The sequence below is a fragment of the Camelus bactrianus genome, chromosome 23, assembly GCF_048773025.1.
Source record: "Camelus bactrianus isolate YW-2024 breed Bactrian camel chromosome 23, ASM4877302v1, whole genome shotgun sequence".
Classification (NCBI taxonomy): domain Eukaryota; kingdom Metazoa; phylum Chordata; class Mammalia; order Artiodactyla; family Camelidae; genus Camelus; species Camelus bactrianus.
In genome coordinates, this window is record NC_133561.1 from 33,614,368 (window position 1) to 33,636,479 (window position 22,112).

The window sequence follows — 22,112 nt, forward strand, 5'->3', positions numbered from 1 at the left end:
TTTCTTCCTCTTCATTTTTTGAGGAGAATTTGTGTAGAATTGGTATTAAATTTTCCTAAAATTGGTACAATTCACCAGTGTAACCATTGGGACTGGAATTTTCTTTGTAGTAAGGTCTTTAAATAGGACTTTTGTTTTGGTTTTTAAGATACAGGGCTTTTTAGCTTATTTGTTCTTTCCTAATTGAGCTTTTGTAATTTCTCTCTTTCAAGGAATTTTACCCACTTCATCTGAATTGTCAAATTTATTTGCATAATGTTCATAATACTACTTTGTCAGTCTTTTAATATCTGCAGAGCTTAGAAAAATGTCTTCCACGTTATAGATGCTCAATATCCATTTGTTCAATCTATGAATGAATGCATGTGAAAATGCACAGTCCTTTATACACAAAAGTTATTCATATATTTTGTTTCTTTTTTTGTTTTCTTCCTAATGCAGATTGTGATAGGTTATTGAAAATTCAGGATCCAGTTCATTCACTCAGATCAATAGAACTTAAAGAATCTGATGGTGAACTTAGAGGAAAAATTAAAAAAATGGAAAATAAGGTGAACTGGCTACAAACAGAGCTGTTGAAAACAAGAGAAACAAAATCACAGTTAAAACTTCAAAATGTGGAATGGGAATGAAAGCTCTGCAGCATGAGGTACTGAATTTCTTGGTTTAAAAGAAATATCTGAACTCCTTATATTTACTTTAATACTGTAGGTATATAGGAGAAGTCTTACAATTGCTAACTTACTTTTTGGGATTTTACAGGGGAGAAAATTTCATTAATATTGTGGAATATGAGACTCTTGGAAATAACATAGCGATATATATATATATCTCCTCATTCTATATTTCTTTAAAAAAAAATCCTTGATCCTTATCTCTCAATTGTCCTCCAGAAAGTTTATATTACTTTACATTCCCACTTGCAGAATTATGAAATGAGCATTTTTCTCAAGGCAGAAACTTTAAAAAAAATTTATGCAGTTTGATTCTTAACATATGAATGGATGGACTAAAAAATAAGTGGAAAGTGATTACTGGTTAGTTTATTCAGCATCTCTCTCATGCAGAGATAAGATTAGTTCAAAGGTCTATGCTGAAAGCAAGGATTACTCTTTATTTCTTAATTAGTTAATATGGATCCTGCCTTGTACCAAAAGGGACTTAAAAATGATTTACTAAATAAGTAATATTCAACAAGGTAAGTTCAAAGTGTTGCAAAAGAAGAAACATAAAGTGTAGGGCATCAGCTAGTAGACTCCCCAGCCTCGCCTTGGATTATGCTAATTAGCGGATCTGTGTTCTGGAAAAGATGTCTACAGATGTTACCTTCTACTGGAGATCACTTAGGAGTCCCTGTAATATCTCATGAAGTTGAAATTTTATCTCTCATGAACTTATAAACTTGTTTCTAAATAGAAACTTCTCTTTTAACTAGTAACTAAATTCTCTGTCCTAATGAAGGAGTAATTTATGACTATGTGGGGAAAAAAGGGTAATTTTCAATTCAAACCTTACTGAATAATTGCAAAATTTCTTTCCTACACTGTTCACCAGTTACTCTTGACTGAAACTCAGTAGCATTATGTCTTTTCATTGCTAATTTTCGAATATATATATATATGTATACATATATATATATTATGTATATATGTATGTAGATCTATCTTTATGAAGAGATTGAAGTGAGGAATTTAAAATGTGAGACTTAGAAATGAAAAAAGAATTGAGAACATAAAAATTCCATTAGGGTAATAAATCAGCATGTGAAGAACCAGATCATAAAATGAACTTCATTTTCTAACAAAATAAATTTTAAGGTAAGCATATTTCACTGCAGATTCAAATTAAAACAAGAAACAAAGGAGAAGAAAAATGCTTATATATTATATGAAAAAACTAAGGATGATTTAAAAAGAAAAGAGAAAGAATACAATGAGCAAGTTTACCTGAACCAACAAATTGAAAGCACTGCCCGAGCACTAGAATGCAAACTGAAGAGCATAAGGAATAAACCAAATCAGGTAAGTAAGTCTTAGGTGAAAATTTCATATCTGTAACACTGTTTCATCAATATTATTTTTAATACTTTTTTGAATTAATCTATATTTTCATTTAAAACAAGTAAAAGTTATCTCATCCTAAATATGAACTATGACATTTAGAGCTTAACTTACTAATTTCTTGGTGTTTTTGGCATCTAATAGATGCTGTGTCTTTTCTGAATGAAGGAATGGAAGTTAAGTTGAGCTTAATCATTAACATAAGGATTGACAGTTTTGGCCCATTCAACAAAGTAACAAGTCTTAATTCAAATCCATGTGTTAATTGTGGCTTTTTGAAGTTAAAGTCCCGGCTAAATGCCTTGAGACTGTGATGGAACTGGTTAAATGCCTTATAAAGAAATTTTCTTTCACTGGGATTTCAAAATTTGTAGATATTGACAGGCATATGCAGAATAGGTAAACAAGACTATACTGTATAGCACAGGGAAATATTTGCAAGATCTTGTGGTAGCTCACAACAACAAAAATTCACAATGAATATATATATGTTCATGTACAACTGAAAAATTGTGTCCTACACTGGAATTTGACACAGCATTGTAAAATGACTATAACTCAATTTATATAGTGTTAAAAAACATTTTCTTTCATGAAACTACATTTGCTCTGTGATAAATTTAGCTGTCATATATATTCAAATTTGAGTTATTTATGTGCATTAAAGATACCTGTGCTTAAAAAGGCTACTTCTTTTTAACAGTTTTTAAATTTTTTTTTTTTAAAGATTCCCCTCCTAAGCTTTTTTTGACCTTTTTTCATGGTATAAAACCCAAAACATAATGAAATATGTCTCCAGGTTTTAAAAAAGCGAAATGACGCTCAGAGACAACTTTCTCGAGAGCAGAATGCCAGAGTAATACAAAATGAAATCCTGGCCCATCATCTTTCCCAACAAAAGGAGGCAGAAAAGGCTAATGAGAACATGAATGCTGAGGTATTTTCTTTAGTCATTTTCAAACGTGTGTGTATGAATTCGTATACTTACATAGTGTAAAAACCAATACTATAGGTACAGAAAGTATAGAGGGTTTTAAAAGCCTATATATGTAAATATATTTTCTGGGGGTTTCATTTCTGGTCCATTGGATAAAGCAATGTTTTGAATTCAAATCCATTTGCCGGCAACAGTGACATAGTGACATTCACAGTGGCCTCATCCAAGGAGAGGCTGTTCATATTTTCCATAGTAATTGATGAACTTTCCATTATCTCAAAACTGCTACTAACGGCAGGCATTCTAGTTTCTGGCAGTGATCTCACTCCTTGATAGACGAATGGAGAGGTTACCTTATCATTTCCACTAATGGTGGTAAGGAGGAAAAAGTATAGCCAGTTTAGAAACCGTAGTTTGGGTGTCATTCTAGGTGTGATAAGTAACGCTCTGCTCCATGTGTTATCCAATTTCAGTACAAGGAGCTTTTGAATATAGTGATAGATGTGCCATAATCTATACTTAGTGATAATTTGTTGATCAGTATTTTATTTTTAATAAAACAGTTCACTGTATTTCCCTGGTATTTCACATCCATTACTGTTATAGGCACCATGAAGAAGAAATAAAAATTATTGCAGAAGCAAATAGTCTCCTGATTTTCTAAGAAGAGCTCTGTAAATTTGACCTTCTTTACCTTTAGTGTATTCACCATCAGGGAAGTAGAAGGCTTCTGTTGTGTTTATTTATCCTAGAGAATTAGCTTTGGTTTGGTTTAAGAGTCATAGACTCAGAAGCCCTGGGGAAAACCCTTCAGCTTGCTTGTGTTTTTAACCCTTTATTCCATAATTGTCACAGCTAACTGAGTTAGCTGATGTTTGTAGATGTGCTTAGTACAGTGCTTAGATTTATCACTTATCCGTAGATGTAATTCTTATAACTCGCTCTAAAAATGTTAGAAAGGGAGAATATTTATGGAATATTCTCAGGAAAAAAATTTTTAGGAATTAACCTGTCCCAATATATACAGAGCTAAGGCTCTTACTTTGGGGGTAGCTGAAAAGGTTAGATGTCAGATATAATTTTTAAGTGTAGTCAGATTTATTCATTTTTTATTTTAAGCCTTTTGGACTTGTTGTATTTCAGAGAAAGAAAGGCCTTCCCAGTTCTGAGCTTCTTAAACATCCTTTTGTGGTTTCTTTTTTACTTTCATGGATTCACTGTCTTTAATTAAATTTTTGAGATTTCTGCTTGTTTAAAGTTTGAGATTTGTATCCACCTTAAGTTTTTCCAGTTGGATACCCAGTTATTGCAAACTTTTTGTTGTATAAACTTAGAGACTAGTCTTTCACTTCAAAGGAAATTATGATATATCAGTTTATTGAGTACAGTTCAAAGAGTAAGAGATGAGGGGTTTCACTTACAGGACACAATGGATTTTGAGCTGTCTGACCCAAAAGATAACAGCGAGGTGCTTCCTCAGCAACTTCCTGAAGCTGAAAGTCAATTCTGTGGCCAAGAAATTGAGCTCCATCCCAGGAGAGATGCTCTTAGACCAATGACATTGGTATTAGAATGTGTGCATAGAGACCTAGCCCAGTGTTCAAACAAGGAAACTGAACCCTTGTCTCAAAGCAAACAAGGGAAAGTCAACAAATACATTGAAAAGCATGCATTCTTGGAGGAGAGAGTATGTGAACTACGAAGTGAAAACATGTTGCTCCGACAGCAACTGGAAGTTGCTCAAAATGAAGCCAGAAGTGAAAAGACAATACTTAATATCCCAGAGCTGTTTCTGGATCACATGGGAAAACTTGAAGCCATGAGCAGACGAGTTCTGATGCTGGAGGGAGGAAACAAGGAATTAATCAATGAATGCAGATGTTTAAAAGACTGTATCAGTATGAAACTGACAGAGCAGAAATGGAAGTAAGTACCCAGAAAGGGAACCAATTTTCAGACTTCCTCAAAGAAAATTCAAAGTAGTATCTGATGAAAGCTAAATGTTGAAACTAGCTGAATATAAAAAAATATGTGGGTTATAAATATATACACTGTAAAGCAGCCTAAAAGCATATCTTGTATCCAGCAAACAAAAATTAGACCTGAGAAGTGCTTTACTTTGAGTAAAGATGCTGTGTCACCTGAAATTTTAAGAGATTAAGCTGTAAGTTGTTGACAGATACAGGCAGGTCTTAGTAATTTACTCTAAATAGTGCCCAAATGATTTTAATCTTTCTGTCACCACATTTTAGTATCATGATGAAGCAGATAAGTGAAATGCTCAGACCTAAAATGAGTATTTTGAAATTAAGATTCAGTTGTGTGAACAAAGAAAGTAAAAAAAAAAAAAAAAAGAAAAGATTCAATTGTGTGGATTACCTTGACAGTCAAATCCAGATTTCCCAGATGAACTGATGTGTAAATGCTGTATCTTGCAGTACTTTTCATTCAGTAGCTTTTCATATATTTTTAATTGATTCAATTTTATTTTTATTCATGTCAATTGGAATTAAATTTAGAAATATTTCCATCTCAAATCATGTATTGTTATGACCTCTCCACTCCTTAAAGACATCTGCTTTTCATTCAGTCATAATTTGGGACAAATGTAAATTTTAGCAAAACTGTGTTTGACTTAGTCTCCCCTGTTCTATTTATAATTTACTTTGAATATTTTTTCAAATAATTTGCTCACAATTCTCATTTCAAGGCTCAGTTACTGTCATTTGGATCTAAGTTTGTCCAGTACAGAGGAACTGGAGCACTCTGTGATGTATGAGTTTGGTATTGGGGTCCCATTTTCAGACTGAGGAGGAGCAGCCAGAGTCCTGAGTGTCAGGAAGGGAGTGAGTGGGAGGGGTTGGGGGAGCTGTAGGAGCTGCAGTCCAGGAGACAGGGGAGGCCAGGTTGTCTCAGGTCCCCAAAGGCCATTGGAATAACCTTGTTTTTATTGTGAGATAGGAGTCTATTGGAAGGATTTAAACACCAGATTGAATATGTGAAGAACTCTGAACTTAAGCCTCTAATGAGAAAGAGGGAGAATGTTCCACAGTGTGGAACTTACCACCACTCATCCCACCCACACACTCGTTTCTGTTTGAGACTTCAGTGGGGGTAAAGCTTGGCCATTTCCTGGGAGGGGCAGGGAATGGCTGGTGGGGCTGCATCCATTGTCTAAGTTAACTTACTGTCGGTAAGGCAGGAGGGTCACGCCTTCTGTGTCTTTAATGAAATTCAGTAAACAGGAATGTGTGCCTGTGAGGAAAAGAAGGTGAATTGATGTCTGTGGGGATAGTTCTCAAAGTCCATATGTTGGAGTTATATATTATTAATGTAATTTTATGATAAGGTGATTTAAAAATCAGTAACAGAGTTATCTTTTTAGGCCTGTATGAGACAGCTTCAGCAAGAGCTGACACCCGAAAGTGTCCATGTTGGAAGCTTCCCTGGAGGTGACAGCACATCATCAGTCTAATGTAGAAACTGAGACAAAGGATTCAGAGAGGAAATCACATCAAACTGCGAATCCAGTATGTATGACATTTAGCACGTCAGCTGTGACTGTGCAGCGCAGAGTGTTGCAGGACACTAGCTTTTCAGGGACAGCTTCCTTTTGTATCTTCATTATAATTACACTTTTATTATCTTTATAATGCACTTGTTTCTTAAACTTTGACTTTCATCCTGCCATTTCTTTATATATTTTTTTCTTATAATATTTACTCTTAGAGAAGTTGAAAATTACACATCTTTCACCACAGAAGTTAACTTTTTTTCCTATTAAACAGTATTTTTTAGTGATCTCTCACCACAGTGAGGCAAGCTAGATAAAATCAGAGGATAATGTTTCATGGCATGGTCCAGAAAATTATCATGTCTCTTCTTCACTTTTGTGAATGGGTATAGAATCTGTGTATTTATTTCATGGATTTCAGAGTAACTTGTGCAGAAAGGTCATTATAAAAACCAGTTGAAGTTAGGCATTGCCTTCATTTTCTCTTCATTTTACGTATGTTGTCAAAGCATGGAGAAGTTCAGACCATGTCTGCACACCCAAAATAGAGAATTAAGAAGATTGTCTAGATCCTGCCTTTGGATTTTTTTTTTTAACTTTGTTGAGATATAATTCACATATTATAGGGGGGATTGCATAACTCAAGTGGTAGAGTGCATGCTTAGCGTACACAAGGTCCTGGGTTCAATCCCCTGTATCTCTAAAAATAAATAAGTAAAACCTAATTACTTCCCTCCACCAAAAAAAAAAAAAAAAAAAATTCACATATATAAGTCACCCATTTAGGATGCATAGTTAGTATCTCCTAGTGTATTCAGAGATGTGCAGCTGTCACCACAGTCAATTTTAGAACATTACCATCACCCTGAAAAGAAAGCCTGCATCCCTTGGCCATCACCCTCAGCCCCTGGAAACCACAGTCTGATTTCTGTCTCTACAGATGTGCCTGTTCTGGGTGTTTCACATGAGTGGAATCACATGCTATGTGGTCCTTCATGATTAACTTTTTTCATTTGACAAAACATCTTCAAGGTTCATCCATGTTATAGTGCTTGTCAGTATTTCCATTTCTGTTTATTGTCGAACATTACTCGGTTGTGGGGCTAAACTGTTTATCCATCCATCAGTTGATGGACCTTTGGGTTGCCTCTGCTTTTTGGCTCTTGTTAATAATGCTGCTGGGAACATTTCCGTCCAAGTTTTGGTGTAAACATGTTTCATTTCTTTGGGGAATAGACTTAAGGGTGGAAATGCTGTCATGTGGGTCGTATGGTAACTGTGTAACCTTTTGAGGAACTGCCATACTGTTTTCCAGAGTGGCTGCACCATTTAACATTTTTATCCAAAGTGTGTAATTCTCCCAATTTCTATGCATCCCTGTCAACACTGGTCATTAGCTCTCCTGGTGGGTGTGAACTGGCATCTCATTGTGGTTTTGATTTGTATTTTTCTGATGACTGAGAATGTTGGGGATCTTTTCATGTGCTTATCCATTTGTGTATCTTCTTTGAAGACCTGTCTGTTCAGGTTTTTGCCCATTTTAAAATTGGATTGTCTTTGTATGATTGAATTGTAAGAGTTCTTCTTGTATCCTGGGTGTAAGTCTTTGATCAGATATAGGATTTTCAAGTATTTCCTCCTGTTCAGAAGCTTGCCTTCTTACCTTCTTGATGGTGTCTTTTGAAGAGCAGAAGTTTTTAACATTGATGAAGTTCAGTTAATCTATTTCTGTCTTTTACTGTCCTACCTAAGAAACAAGTGCCAGATCCAGTCATGAAGACACACACGCCTGTGTTTTCTTCTGAGAATTTTGTAGTTTCAGCTCTTTCATTTTGAGTTAGTTTTATATGTATTGTATGAGGTAGAGTCGAATTTTGTTCTTTTGCCTGTGGATATCCAGTTGTCCCAGTACCATTTGTTAAAAAGACTATTATTGTTCCATTCAGTTATTTGACACTCTTATTGAAAATCAACTGACCGTAAATGTGAGGGTTTCTTTTATATTCTCAGTGGTGATGCATTGATCTATGTCTGTCCTATGCCAGTACCAAGTCAGATGTTATGAGAACGCTTTCTGAGTCATCTTGCATATTACCAGTTGTTTTACATAGTAATAAAAAGTCAGTGTTGTGGAATGTCTGTAACTCCACTTCTGTGGAGACCTGCTGCTTCCTGAAGGGGCCTGTGGCCAGCTTATGCCTTGCTGACTGTGACATGACAGAAAGTAGGCTTGCAAAGATATAGTCCATTCCTTCCCCCCCCCATTCAGACCTTTAGTTTCTCACCCAGTGCCTCCCACTTCACTCCAGTTTCCATCAAATCATGGTCACGGGATCTGCTGACTCAGTCTGCAATATACTTCATTATGTTGTGCTCATTATATTCATAGACTCATCCATAGATTTCACTATCTAGAGGCAAAAGATTAAGCCTGGAAAAGATTAATTCAACCTTCCTCTTTGGAAGCCTCTCTAATCCATCATCTTGCGGTTCACAATGAAGTCCTCTTTTGGCTTGGTTCTTGTGTGTAACACTGCTGCTGATCTTGTTCTTGGTGTAGATCCTGCATTCTCAGCTCCCTGTGTCTGCTTCCTTTTACTTAAAAAGAGAGATGCCTAGCTGTATCCTATAGCTTAATGCATAATTAATGAAATAAATATTTCATCCCATCCAAGGAAAATTTTTCAAGAGTACAGCTGTTAAAAATTAGATAATATTTAATCAGCTTATCAGAAACAGATAACAGATTAGTAATTTGAATCTCAAAAGTTCAAAGCCAATCTGTGTGATATGGAGAAGCATTGTGCTACAACATAAAGCTGAGACAGTCTTACCTTCCCTTACCAACCAGCTTTTAAGTAAGGTAAAGGAAAAATTGTATTTAATTTAAATATTGCCAAAGGACACTGCATTTATGGTTTCATAATATTTTATTTTCTCTCTGAGGAAAGGAAAATGAAGAGTGAGTGCTAGATTAATAAATTCTCAAAGCTGCCTGTCTCTTAGAAGATGTTAGTTGAAATGAGGTAAAAAGGCTGATTTTGGTAAACTGACTATTTCTAGTTGTTTTTCAATTATTAGACTTCAAATCCTATGTCTCCTTGCTTACCAGTCTTCCTTACCCTCAAAGCTGAGGGGAAATTGTGAAATACATGCCTATGTGTAAGAAGCTGTGATTGGAGGGAACTCTGAAGTACCTTCCTTCTCACTAGTTGAGGTCTTTCAGCTATCTGCTTCTCATCAGCACTTTGTCATTAATAAGTGAATCTCAACGTTTGTTACATTCCACTTTATAGGAGACCAATTTCTACTATATTCAAGTTACATTTGTTACTATCTTTTTTCATCCACTTTTCTGTTTATCTGTTTTTGCCTAACAAACTCCCCAAAGTTCAGTGGCTTAAATAAGCATTTATTTTGTTCACAACCTACACTTAGGAAAAGTGTGGCGAAGACAGCTGGCCTCTATTCCTCTCAGCTTCAGGTGGGGCAGCTCGAAGGCGGGGGTCTGGAATCACTTGAAGGTTCATCCATTGATGTCTGATGGTTGATGTTGGCGGTGGGCTGTGGCTTTGGTGGGGCGGGCAGGTGGACCACCTCCCCTGGAACACCTAAGCTGTCTCTGTGGCCTGAGCTTGCCCTCATGAGCCTGGGTTCCAGGGTTAAGAGCGAGGCAGAAGCTGAACTGTCTTTTCAAACCTAGCCCTGCAGTTCACTCGGTGCCCCTTTCACTGTTTTCTGTTCTTTAGGAGCAGGGCACTTAAGGTTGGCCCATATTCTACCTTTTTTATGGAATTAATTTTGAAAATTTATGGAGACACTCAAAAACCAGCATAATCTGCTCACTAGCCACAATGTTTTGTTACTGCTTCCATACGAGAAATCCACTTATCCCCACTCAGTCCCCAAGCAGGTCTTGGTCGCTGTGGTGTTAGGCTCAGGCTCCAGTCCAGGGCCTTACTTTCCCATCTTCACCAGGTCCAGGTGGGGCTGAAGTTCCTGGGCATGGTTTCTGGAGTACAGCCCCTTGGGTACACTCCTCTCAGTGCTGAGGCTTGAGGATAAGGAGACACGGGTTATTTGCCGCCACACACCCAACATTCTGCTGAACTGCTAAGGACTCCCTCACTCACAGATGGAAGATGGGAGGCACACTGGCCCGTAGCAGTTCTGAAATGCAGACTGATGATGCTGGCTCTTTGATTAGGACTTAGTCCTAACCCTGGGGGGGATTCTCCTTCACTGCCCTCTCTGAGCTCTTGGTTCTGTCCCTTTCATGAGCAGTGACCTGTGTTTGCAGCTGGGTAGTTCTCTCAAGCCAGCTTCCTCCTCGTAGACCTTCTAAGAAAAACCCAAAGGCCTCTTCCTGTTTTGCACTTTGTCTCTTTCAGTCCAAGCTAGCAAGCAGTGTTTTTGCTACCACAGTTCTCTTTAAAACTTTGAGTTTCCTGTGTATTTTATTGGGTTCATGCCATTGGAAAAGCTACTCTCACGTCTTTTTGAAATAAACTCTTCACTTTGGGCTTCCTGTGAAGCTGTTGTGGGACCACGCCTTTAAAATTCTTATGCTTTTAAGGTCTTTAAAGGAATTTGAGGCAGCACCTTAAATCTTTCCAAGGTCTTAACAAAGTCTTGGATTCATCTTTAGACTGATTTCCTGGCAGCACCCTAGATTTGATCTTAGCCCGGAAGCCATTTCTGTACTTACCCATTATGTGATAATTGGGCATGTGGGGATGCTTTAAATGGGATACAGATATTTGAACCCAGTGAGTCCTGGTTCCTTTATATTTAATAATCTTTTTGTTTGTTTTAGCTTATCTTTCTCATCAACTTTACTTTCAGCTGTTTGGTAGCAAGAGTCCCATTTCCTCTGGTTTCAGTGTCATTTTCTTCCCTGGCCTAGAAGCCTTCACTCTCAGCCCTTCAAGGGCCCTCAGGCTTCCACTCACAGTCTCGTGGACACTTTGGGTTTTCACTCTTACTCTTCTCTACATCTGTTCAGGTTTCACCTAACTCCAGGTTCAAAGGCATCCCCACATTTTGGGTTCTTTTTTAATGGCTGTGCCCCATTTTTAATATCAATATCTGTTTATTGCTAATAATTTATATAATAAGCTGCCTCAAAACCTGGTGACTCAAAACAGCATCTGCTGGGTTCACAAATCTGTGTTTAGACAAGGCTCAGTGGAGCCAGCTCATTTCTTCTCCACTTGGCATCAAGCGGGCAGTAGAATAATCTAAAGGCTTGTTCATGCACGTATCTGGAAGTTGGAGCTGGCTTTGGTTAAGGACATTCCCTGGGGTCATCAGCTGGGACAGCTGCGTATACAAAGACTCAGTAGGTGGCCTGGGCTTCACAACGTGGTGGCTGGGTTCTAAGGGTGAGCATCCCTATGGAGTGAAAGTCAGAAGCCATTTAGCCTTAGAAATCACACAGCAGTGTCCCCACATTCTGTCCACTAGAAACCAGTTGGCTGAGGCCAGTACATACTTCAGGGGAGGGAATTTCACAGGTGGAGAGTCAGAGAACTTGTAGAGATGTTTTACAACCACCACCTCTGCCTGCCTTGTCTTACCAAATAACCCTTCTATCTGAAGGAAAGTAGTTCTTCCCAAGTCAGTGTCACTGAAATTCCAGCAAGTTTTTTTGTTTGTTTTTGTTGAGTATGTTCTCTTGTTTTGTGGAGAGCCACAAAGGATTACAAGAATTAAGGTTTTTTTGTTTGTTTAGAAAAATGTATCGATCACCTTACTAAACCACTACACTAGGAGATGGATTTCTCCTTAACTCTGTGAATCATTCATTGTTCCTTGGAATGCAATTCAAACTAGCATAAAATATTTGTAGTTCAGAGAAAGGCTTATGGCATTAGAACCCATATTTGTAAGATGTATTAATTGCAGTCTTTTTTTCAAAGTCTTGTTTTGGGAGGCATTTATTAATCCAGCCCTAAGTAACTCAATATGATCTCCCTAAAACTTTAAAAATCATGGAGAGTTAAGACTTAGGGGAGGAAGGGGTAAGAGACTTTCTACTAAGAGGTGCTTTATAGTCATTTTATGTAGGAAAGACATGAAACAATTACAGAAAAATAAGAGTGTAAAATCAAGTACAAATGTGTAACAAAGATGATGACAGTAAACAGTCTATTTTTGTGACCCTTGGTGGTTTGAGATTTTTTCTTGATTTCCTGAGTAATTTGAGTTTCTCCATTCCACAAGGCAGATACCATTTTATTGTGACTGAATTTATTTCAACCTTTGATGCTGGGTTAGGCTGTTCTCAGTCTGCTAACCTCATTACCAAACAATTTTATCTTCTTCATGCAGAATGCTGATCTTCCAGCAAAAGTGGAATCTACATCTTCAGTACTTCTCCATCTGAGTGCAGAAACTCAACTTTTTCTAAAGGAGTTATTATCTATGAAAGAATTGCAAAAGAAATCTGACACACTGGAGGAGGAGAAAAAGAAGTTGGAAGAAGTAGTAAACCTCAGACGTCACCTAGAAATGAATACAGTGGAACACAGTCCAGTAGAGCAGTACAAACGGGAGACTGAAGATCGAGCAAGACAAGATATAGCAGAAAAGTTGAAAGAAATCAGCCAGTTTTTACAGGTGAAGCATTGATCTGTAACGTGCTCTCACTTCGCTAAGAATTACAGTTCGGATGTGTACATTTTATGTGTTTTCTCTACTTCCCATGTAGCAGTTTGTTTTGTAGATTTCTGGAAGGAAGGCTGCATTTATTACTCCCTTTAAATAATTCAGTTTTCATCATTACTATCACTAAATTGATCTTTCAGAACAATTCTCATTAGAGAATCATTTTTAAGACCAATTGGTGTAAATCAAGACCACTAGGAGGAAAAGAATATATTGTGATTTAAATATTGTACCACACTCTTGGGATTACTGTTAGGTTGTATTGTTCAATTGTTAAAATTTTAAATTGATCCTATTATTCTTTGAACTATCACATTACCTGAGTACTAAGAATGATTCAACTTTAATTTTGTAATTCAGATTTAATTCACTTGATATTGATGATAAGTATTTTAAAGTTCAGCTTTTTTTTCATACTTAAAATTGCTCTCTGAATCACTGACTCAAAACTAAAGGGAACAAATATACTGTAATTACTCAGGTTATAAGTATTTTTAAAATTATATTCTTTTAATTTCCTGTAGGCACAAGCAGCATCTCAAGAAGAATTGTTAAGAGAGTATAAACGTGCTTCAGTAAGTCAAATGGAACACAGAGTTAAAGATCTGGAAACTGAACTGAAAAATAAAACTTTTCAGTTTGATTCTAACGAAAAAGAATTGGAAAAATACAGGCAGCTGTACCTGGAAGAGCTAAAAAATAGAGTGTCATTGGCGAATCAACTAAACTCATAAGTCAAAACATAGAATTATAGAAAATAATTTAGGTCACTAATTTGCCTCTAAGGCATAATTCTTATTGAGCCAGGTTTCTGAGGTGAGTAGCAAGTGAGAGCTAACTAGATAGTGTAATTTTGGGAAATGGTGTTAGTAAATGAACTCCCCTTTAAAATGTCAGTCCAGGACAGTTTGCATCTTGCTGCCTTTTGTTGCTTTTACATGACTTTATTTTTTATATTTGCATATATTTAACCTGATCTAGTCTTTAAGCTAGGGGTTTTGCAAACTTTGTAATTTAGACAGCCGTATTATCACAAAATTTCTAGCTGGAATTCCCATAAATAGAAATGTTAATGAGTTTAAAATTAACTGTGTTTTGGAAGAGTACAACTTAAACCCAAGGGGCCCCATTCTGGTGTTTGGTGAATTTACTTTCTTGATTGTGATATTTGGTGTCACTGCTCATGGGCACCGAGATGAAGTGCTGTATCCTTCTAAGTTTGTCTCCGCTACGTAAAGGCATGCTTGGGGAATAGGGGGAAATTCACATAGGGGTGAAGGGCAGTATAGTGGTTCACAAAGTGGCTAAAAAGAAGACGGTGGCCTGCCCGAGGGGGTGTGTGGAAGACAGAAAAGGCAGGTCCCACCTCCGGTGCCTAACAGTGTTACAAGCTACAGGTGTCCCCGCTATCCAAAAGTAGAGCGTTCCTATGAAAGTTGGTGTAAAGCAAAGAGGCAGTTACCTTAGGACACGTCTTGCTGGTGGGTGCATAAAATAAATATGCATAAAGCACAGGCGCTCACAGACACAGTCCAAAGCCGTGGCGGCGTGATGCCGGGATACTGAGTGTGGTTCTGGGGAAGGAGCTCGGTGGGGCCCCTCTCGCTGCTCGGGGTGCTCATTGCCCCTCTGATGGCTCGGGCTAAAACAAGCACCCAGTGCTATTCTGGCTTTTTGCTTTGCTTTTTATAAAAGTGAAAATCCGCTTGAGGTTTTTTTTGGTTATGGAAAACGTGCTGATGTAGGACTCTGGTAAAAGCAAAGTAACAAAGTGAGCTTTGGGACACTGGGGGACACTTGAAATTGCCCCTGGCGCTGTCGTAGTACTTTCCCACCATCGACTCTGCCGCCTGGTGCCCCCCAGAGGTGGTGGCTCTAAACTGTTCCTCAGTGTCGAATGCTTAATGTCTCCCAGGTAATGCGTGAAATATGTATATAAGAGGGGTGAAAGCAAATGCTTGAAAATGGCTTTGAGGGATGGTTTAGTTTTTATTTCTAAACTGGTTTCCTGAGGGTGAGTATGTCTAGATGCAGCCAGTGCAGAAGGCAGCGGGGATCCTCTGTGGGGGGCGTCTCCAACTCTGACTCTCCCCACTTTGAAGTACTTGTTAGTTAAGGGCCCCCCAGGCATATACTTCCTTCTTTAGGACAGTTTTAAACTGTAATTGTTTACAGTAGGTCTGCGCTGACGTATTTTTTGGTGTCAAAATACAGTTTAATGGGACAATCTGTTTACTATTATAGCAACTTTAAAAATACACATTAAAAATACACATCACTTAGGAAGAAAATGAAAGGAATGAAATCTGCTTTGCGATCCTCGCAGGACTAATGAGAGGCTGGCAGCAGTGAGCACTGAACTTCAGCTGGAGAAGCAGCACAAGAGTTCTCTCCTCGGCTCTGTTCCCGCATGGCCTGTTGATGGACCGCCTTCTGATGTAAGTTCTAGTACTAGCGTAGAGACCGAAAGGAGTCTTACTCGAAGAAGGAACTTCAGGATTTTTTCAGACCCTTCAACTAGCATAAGCGATCTGTTCAGCGTTAGTTATATTATCTTTTTTCCCTTGGGTTTCAGGTTTCTGATACAATTCTTGTTTTTAATTTGATGAAATTCTGAGTTGTTTATTTGACTTACACACACTAAGTAAAAGCCATAATTAATTGTGCTAATAAAGGAGACAGAAATTTTATAATTTTTTAAAGTTCCTGGACTTGTAATTTTTAAGAGATACCTGTTATTAACTTTATTCAATAAATGCAACTAAACTGACAAATTTTAAATTTCTTAAAAAGCTCCATTTTAAATTCTAGTTTAGAAACTAAGTATTATTACCAAATAACTAGAGATCCACTTTCCAATGTTTGGCTTAGCTTCTGATTGATTTCGGTTTGGCATTGGTTCATAGTCATTTTCAAGTTTTGCTGCACCCCAGTTTTTCTACCCCTAAGCATAAGTAAATGATTGGCATTGAGCTACTTAACCACATGCAGATGTTTTTTATTTAAAGGAATCCAAGATATATTCTTTTTATGAATTCAATAAACTTGTAACACTAAAAACATTAAGTTCTGTTTTTAAGTTTAAAATTTTTATCATTTTCTTCTGTAAGAGTACATCCTTAATTACTATTTTACTTACAGCATTATTTTAATTGTTATAAAATGTCTTACTGAGCAATTGTAGAACATTTCTAAGTATGTAGTCAAGTAAAGCAAATACTTAAATTTTTAAAATGAATTTCACTTATGTCTCTGTCTTGCCCTCACTAGGAATACCGAGGTGGCAGTGATAGGGAGTCTTTAAATTACAACCAGTTTTCATTGTGTATAGTTGTTAAAATAGCCATTTAAAGCAGTGCGCGTTGGTTTATGGTTTGATGGTGTTTTCATGATCTTCTTGATGCAGAGAAGGGTAGCACAGGCCCTTGTTAAGTGAGGTCTCAACCTGTTTCTTCTCACTTGGCTTCATGTCGTAATAAATCAGAGAAGAAAAAATCTCAGGTTTCGTAGACAGTGTTGTGGGTGAATTGAGTCTAAGTGCTTCAGAGTCATGAAACCGGACTGTGTGGTGTTAAAAAAAAATGCATGGCTAACACTTCTGTCAGTGGCTAAGCATGATGCAAACTCGAAATATTTTCATTAGTTGTCACCAAAAAATCGACAGTGTGTCACTTTGCAGGATGATGGTGGAAGAGTGTGAGTGCAAAAGCAATGCAAGAGAAGCTCCTGAGGACAGTTTTTTCCTTTAATATTTTTGGGGGAAAGAGGTGTCTATTTTTTAGTATTTCTAGATACACTGGAAAGTGATTTATTTTAAACTCAGTGTTGTAATTCCAAGGTACACGTAGTTCTTCCACAGAAGAACTACGTGGGGCCGAATCATACTAGGTTTAGCAGGGAGGTTTAGCAGGGAGGTTAACAAGCCCCGCTCTGTCCGGGTGCAGAGACACATCTCCCTCAGCACTGCCAAGCGCCTCACAGGAGTTACTGTACAGTTACTGCTTACAGATTTCTTAGACTTAGAGAAAGAAGATGCCTTGTGGAATTACTAGGGATGTAATTATTTCTGCTGGGAAAACATAAAGTAATGCCATGAGAGGTGTGAACATACTGTTTAAAATGACAGGAAGGGATGGTTTTTTGCATGGGGCTTAAAACAACAGACTTCCACAGCTTTTCAGCTATGGCTCTAGAAAGCAAAATGTTAAAAATGGCATTGGGATTGAATTTAACATTCTCCTTTATGTCAAGGTTTTAACATTTTGGACTGTTCTTACTGTGAAGTTCCAGCTTACTCCGCAGTTTTTTCTAACTTGACAGAAGTATTGCTCTAAGTCTGTGATTTCAGTTGTGCTGGTAGTCGAAGCAAGTTTTTTCCAGTTCATAACATTTGGCTTTATTGCCTCTCTTACTGCTGCATGAAGTATACTTGTCATGTGACATCGTTGTAGTGGTAACAGATGGACCCCGTATCTGTTTTGCTACTTTTTACCCTCAGATTTCACATTCTAGTTTATTTCTGGGATTTTTGTCCTACATGTCAGAAGCAATTTTACAGTTTTACTCAATTGTGTAATTTAATTATATTACTATAAAATACAAAAAAGTTAAAATTAGCCTGAGCAGATACATCACTGTTAGATTTTCTTGCACATAGAATTTTTTTCTGAGAACTGAAAACTTAAAAATGGATTCCAGACAATATTATAACAGACAAAATTTCTCTGTTTTAGAGTTTTTTTATGTTCAAGAGTTTTTAAGTATTGGTGTGCCTAACATGAAGCATGGCCACAATAGTTAATAAATGTCCTTCAAATCTATTTTAAATAGGAAGACTAAATTTTACACTCACTGATTTTGGACTTCTGGTGTATTAATGACACTTTCAAACATTTTCTAATGATTTATTAAATTTCTCAAATGTCCATTCAGTTTAGCAGCCCTTTTTCTAAATGGGAATATACCAGTGCACCAGAGCTAAAATGATTAACATTCTAAGAATTTAACTTTTTACATGACACAGTACTGCATCTCAGCAGAATCTGCTCATGTTTCTTTTAAAAAGTAGCCTTCCAAGGCAGGTCACATCCACTCTGAATTTTAATTCTAATCAAACTATCGCAGTAGTTAAGCTCACTTCTCATAAGGCAGAGGCAGAGTTCAGTAACCTTGTTTCTGGTATCAGCTCTCTGCCCTGTGGACTCCCTCCTGCCCTCATTTCATTTTGTCTGAATGGACAAGTGAGGAAGTGTGTTATCTTTTGAAAGACAATCACTCAACTTCTTCCAGTTCTTTTTCTTTCATTCACTTTTTTCTCTGTACTTAATTTTTTAGCTCCTTGATCAACGAATTCTTTCTCATTTCTTTTGTCTGCAGCAAAACACATGTATTTAATAGTTACAAACTGACAAGTGTCATTTCCTTCATACATTAACCTGTTTACAACAGGATAATGAATCAAAGTGGTTAAATGACTTGATTCTATTACAATCCTGGAATTGTATTTATTTTTATAACATTTAAAATAAGAATGGTACCAAATTTTAAGTGAAAAGTATCAATAATCTGAAAACATATTCACTTTGGAAATGAATGTGTGTGTGTATGTGTGTGGCAAGTGCGTTATCAAATTGATCTCGGAAAGAGAGGCCAGCATTATCTTCCAGCCTGTGACCTCAGTTTTGACCTCAATCCTGCAGTGTCCCCTTCCATTTCTATGGGACATAGTCTGCAAACTGCCAGTTATGAGAGAATCCTCCTAATTAAAAATTATCAGAATTAAAACTTGCTGATACATTGTCTTCTGGTGTATAATTTTCTCATCTTTGTCTTCAGGTGTATAACTTTCTCACCTTTCTGTGTTTTTGTTAAATGGAAAAGTTTAAGTAAAACTGCAGGCAACTTCTTATTAATGTTGGACTTCAGACCACTTCCACCATCTGGACATGGGGGTCCTCACCTAGAAATAAACATAAGGGTCTCAGAAGTACCTATTTAGGAAAATAGCTTTGCAGAGGAAAAGATAGTAATCTTACATTCAACTCATGTAAAAGTGTGATGTACATTTTGCATAGTGTTTATTAACGGTTATATGAATTTATTTCAGTTAAGTCTTCTCCCTTCATCTGTTAGGCGTTTTTCACTTCACAGGACCCACCTGGCACTGTTGTCACGTTGTTGATGGCAGAAGGCCTCTCTAGAATGCTCTTGTCAGACAGTGTTATGGAAAACAGTCTCTGAAAATACTGGCAAATGGTAGCCCCAAATTTTGTCTTTGCACCTAACGTTTACAAAGGCCTCAGCTCTCGTGTCACTGTTGTCACCACAGTGTTTATTATGTCTGGTGTACTAGTTTAGACCCTGTTTAGTGAGCGGGTGGCTTTTATAAGAAAGATTTTTAAAAGAACACTCTAGGTGGGAACACTTGTAGTTTGAAATGTCCCCACACATTTCATAACTAAATACGTAACTAATTAAGTCAAGTTTCAAAAAGTTGGCCCTAATTTCTAGAACGGAAACAAAGTTACAGTTAAAGAATTACATATTGTTTTCCTTATTTCTAACTCAAGGAAGTTGTGAATCAGAAACCAACTTTTGAAACAGGTGCTAGCCTCTCCTTTTTTTTTCTTCAAGCAGATTTTCTGATGTAAATATTTGTCATATACAGAGAGCAAAATACATTTGCTTAACTTGTTTGCCAGTAGAACTTTCACTTGACATTATAACAGAACACTTTTCTTCATTTTATGCATCTACGATTCTGTGCTAAAAACATTAGCAAGAACAGACCTTAAAATTTTAGTTTTCTAAAAGTGCAGGAATTGAAAGCTCATTTTAAGGAAAAATCCATTAACGTTAAAAAATAAAGTTTTATAAAGGGCAGTTTTTCTGAGAATGGCAAAGTAATGCATTCAGTGTAGAACATGACAATTGTTTAAACTCTGTGCTAATAAGATCAGGCATTGCCCTCTGAGATTATGTGTATCTGACAGGGCAGTGTTTACTGTGCTTTCCATCAGGGGAATCTAAATAGCCTTACATATGTATGTTCTGTATTATCTAAAATCAAAGTAAGTAGGAATTTATTTTATTCCTGTGATTATTTTTTCTATGTAAGCAATCCCCAAGTTAGGTCAAGTCTCTAAAAGTATTATTTAAAGGCCACATTTCATAAGCTAGCTGTCATTCCTATGATAGTGTTTTTTGTTTAACTTAAACATTAAAAATAATATTTGACTTATTTCAGATGCGGAAGAAGTTGGAGAATAATATAGATAGAGAATTAAAAGAAGGTATGTTGCCAACATTTCTGAATTAAATTTAGACATTGATTTCCGAAATACACTGTGAACAGTAAATGGAACCTCTTTCTATTGTTTGAGTAACAGATACTATGTTAAATGTTTTTCTTACACATGTCTAATGAAAAATGTGAAAGCATAATTTCATTCATAATGATAAGTGTACTTATTCCTCATTTATTCATCATGATCCATAGCTTTAAAAAAAATCTCAAGAAGTCTGTGTTCTCTATTTCTGGCTGTGCCCTTCCTCTTCTGTCCCCGTGGGCCTGTCACCTGCACACGGACCTGTTGTCAGAAAGCATGGAGGTCATCAGCTTCTCGAGTTTGGTAGTGACTGAGGCCAAAAACCCAGACTCAAGCAATCACAGTTCATGTACCTGTCCCCTGGTGGATGACAATTAATTTCCTGTCATTCACTTTGTCACTGGTTAACCTTTTGCCCTCAGGAAAAATCCCAAATTCCTTAGCTTGGAAGAAAAACACCCACATCGATCTGGCTCTTGCCAAAGTCTTCAGCCGTATCTCTTTACTCCCCTGCCCTGCCCCTGTGCTCCAGCAGCTGGGCAGACTGCGTCCAGCTCCACGGGCGCCCTCCCTGCCTCCGCTCTTTGTGCTTGCTTCTTGCCTCTCCCTCCCACACTTTCTCCTCCTCCTTCGGGTATCTACTTACACATCACGGCCACCAAAGAGAGGACAGAATTGACACAAAGCTGGACGTCCCTTCTGAGTGTTCCAACTGTGCCCTCTTTTATACCTGTCATGGCATTTATGTCTCTGTACCGAAACTGCCTGTACATCTGTTTCTCCAGTTTACAGTACAAGATCTTTCAGGGTGGACTCTGTCATCTTCATCTTGTGGTTCCAGTGCTTGTCACAGTGCCTTAGCACATGGTTGCTGAGTAAATGAATGAAGAGTGAGAAAACCAGGTGCTCTGATCGTTAGCCACAAGAGCAGTTAATTCAGTGTGCAGCCCTGGGCAAAGTCTAGAGTAGTAATCTTGTGTTTTGTGTTGTAATCGTATGTAGGTATTTTTCATTCTTCTTAAAACTTAGAAGAGTCTCAGCTTTTCTTAAAAAATAAACTGACATTTAGTTACCTATGAAGTATTTTAAGTAAAGAATCTAATTCTTTCATTTTCTTTCCAGCTATTACTGAACTTGAATCTAAGTCCTACAGACTCTCTTGTAGGCTCGATGGACGAGTCAAGTCTAAGTCCAGATTTGGTTTTGAAAGCACGTGAAGAATTTGTGAAGATTTTGAAGAAAAACTATATGATCTGCAAGATAAATAGTAAACATTTACCTGCTGGGCTGTTTGCCTCACATTTTAGTTATTTCCCACTAAATAAGATACTGACAACGTTTGTTAAAAGGAAATATTCTTGTATTATATATGCGTGATTAAAATTGATGTAGTATTTTACACCATGTTTCTCTGCATCTCATTGACTTTTAAGCAGATTTGGGACTAAAACCCAGCACTTTGGAGTATTATATACTCAAACTGAGCCCGGATGCCAGCTGTTTAAGCAGCACCCAACCACCCACCAAACTTGTTGATATTGAGCCGTGTTGATTGATAGCTTTTTTTGAATTTTCCAGCGTTAATCACTGTTTATAGGCCTAAA

The 22,112-nt window shown here is 37.2% G+C and overlaps 1 long non-coding RNA gene across 5 annotated transcripts; it reads left to right on the plus strand.

Moving 5' to 3' along the window:
- The first annotated feature begins 445 nt into the window (after positions 1-445).
- Positions 446-21,907, plus strand: LOC141574785 (uncharacterized). Of its 5 annotated transcripts, none has more exons than XR_012501931.1 (10): positions 446-649; positions 1,838-2,021; positions 2,860-2,997; positions 4,421-4,923; positions 6,383-6,527; positions 12,845-13,132; positions 13,705-13,996; positions 15,507-15,618; positions 20,427-20,472; positions 21,631-21,907. It is a non-coding gene; the product is annotated as an uncharacterized LOC141574785 (long non-coding RNA). The 5 variants fall into 5 exon arrangements; XR_012501930.1 differs by having other exon boundaries at positions 13,705-13,755; XR_012501932.1 differs by having other exon boundaries at positions 2,788-2,997; positions 13,705-15,618.
- Positions 21,908-22,112: the final 205 nt, after the last annotated feature.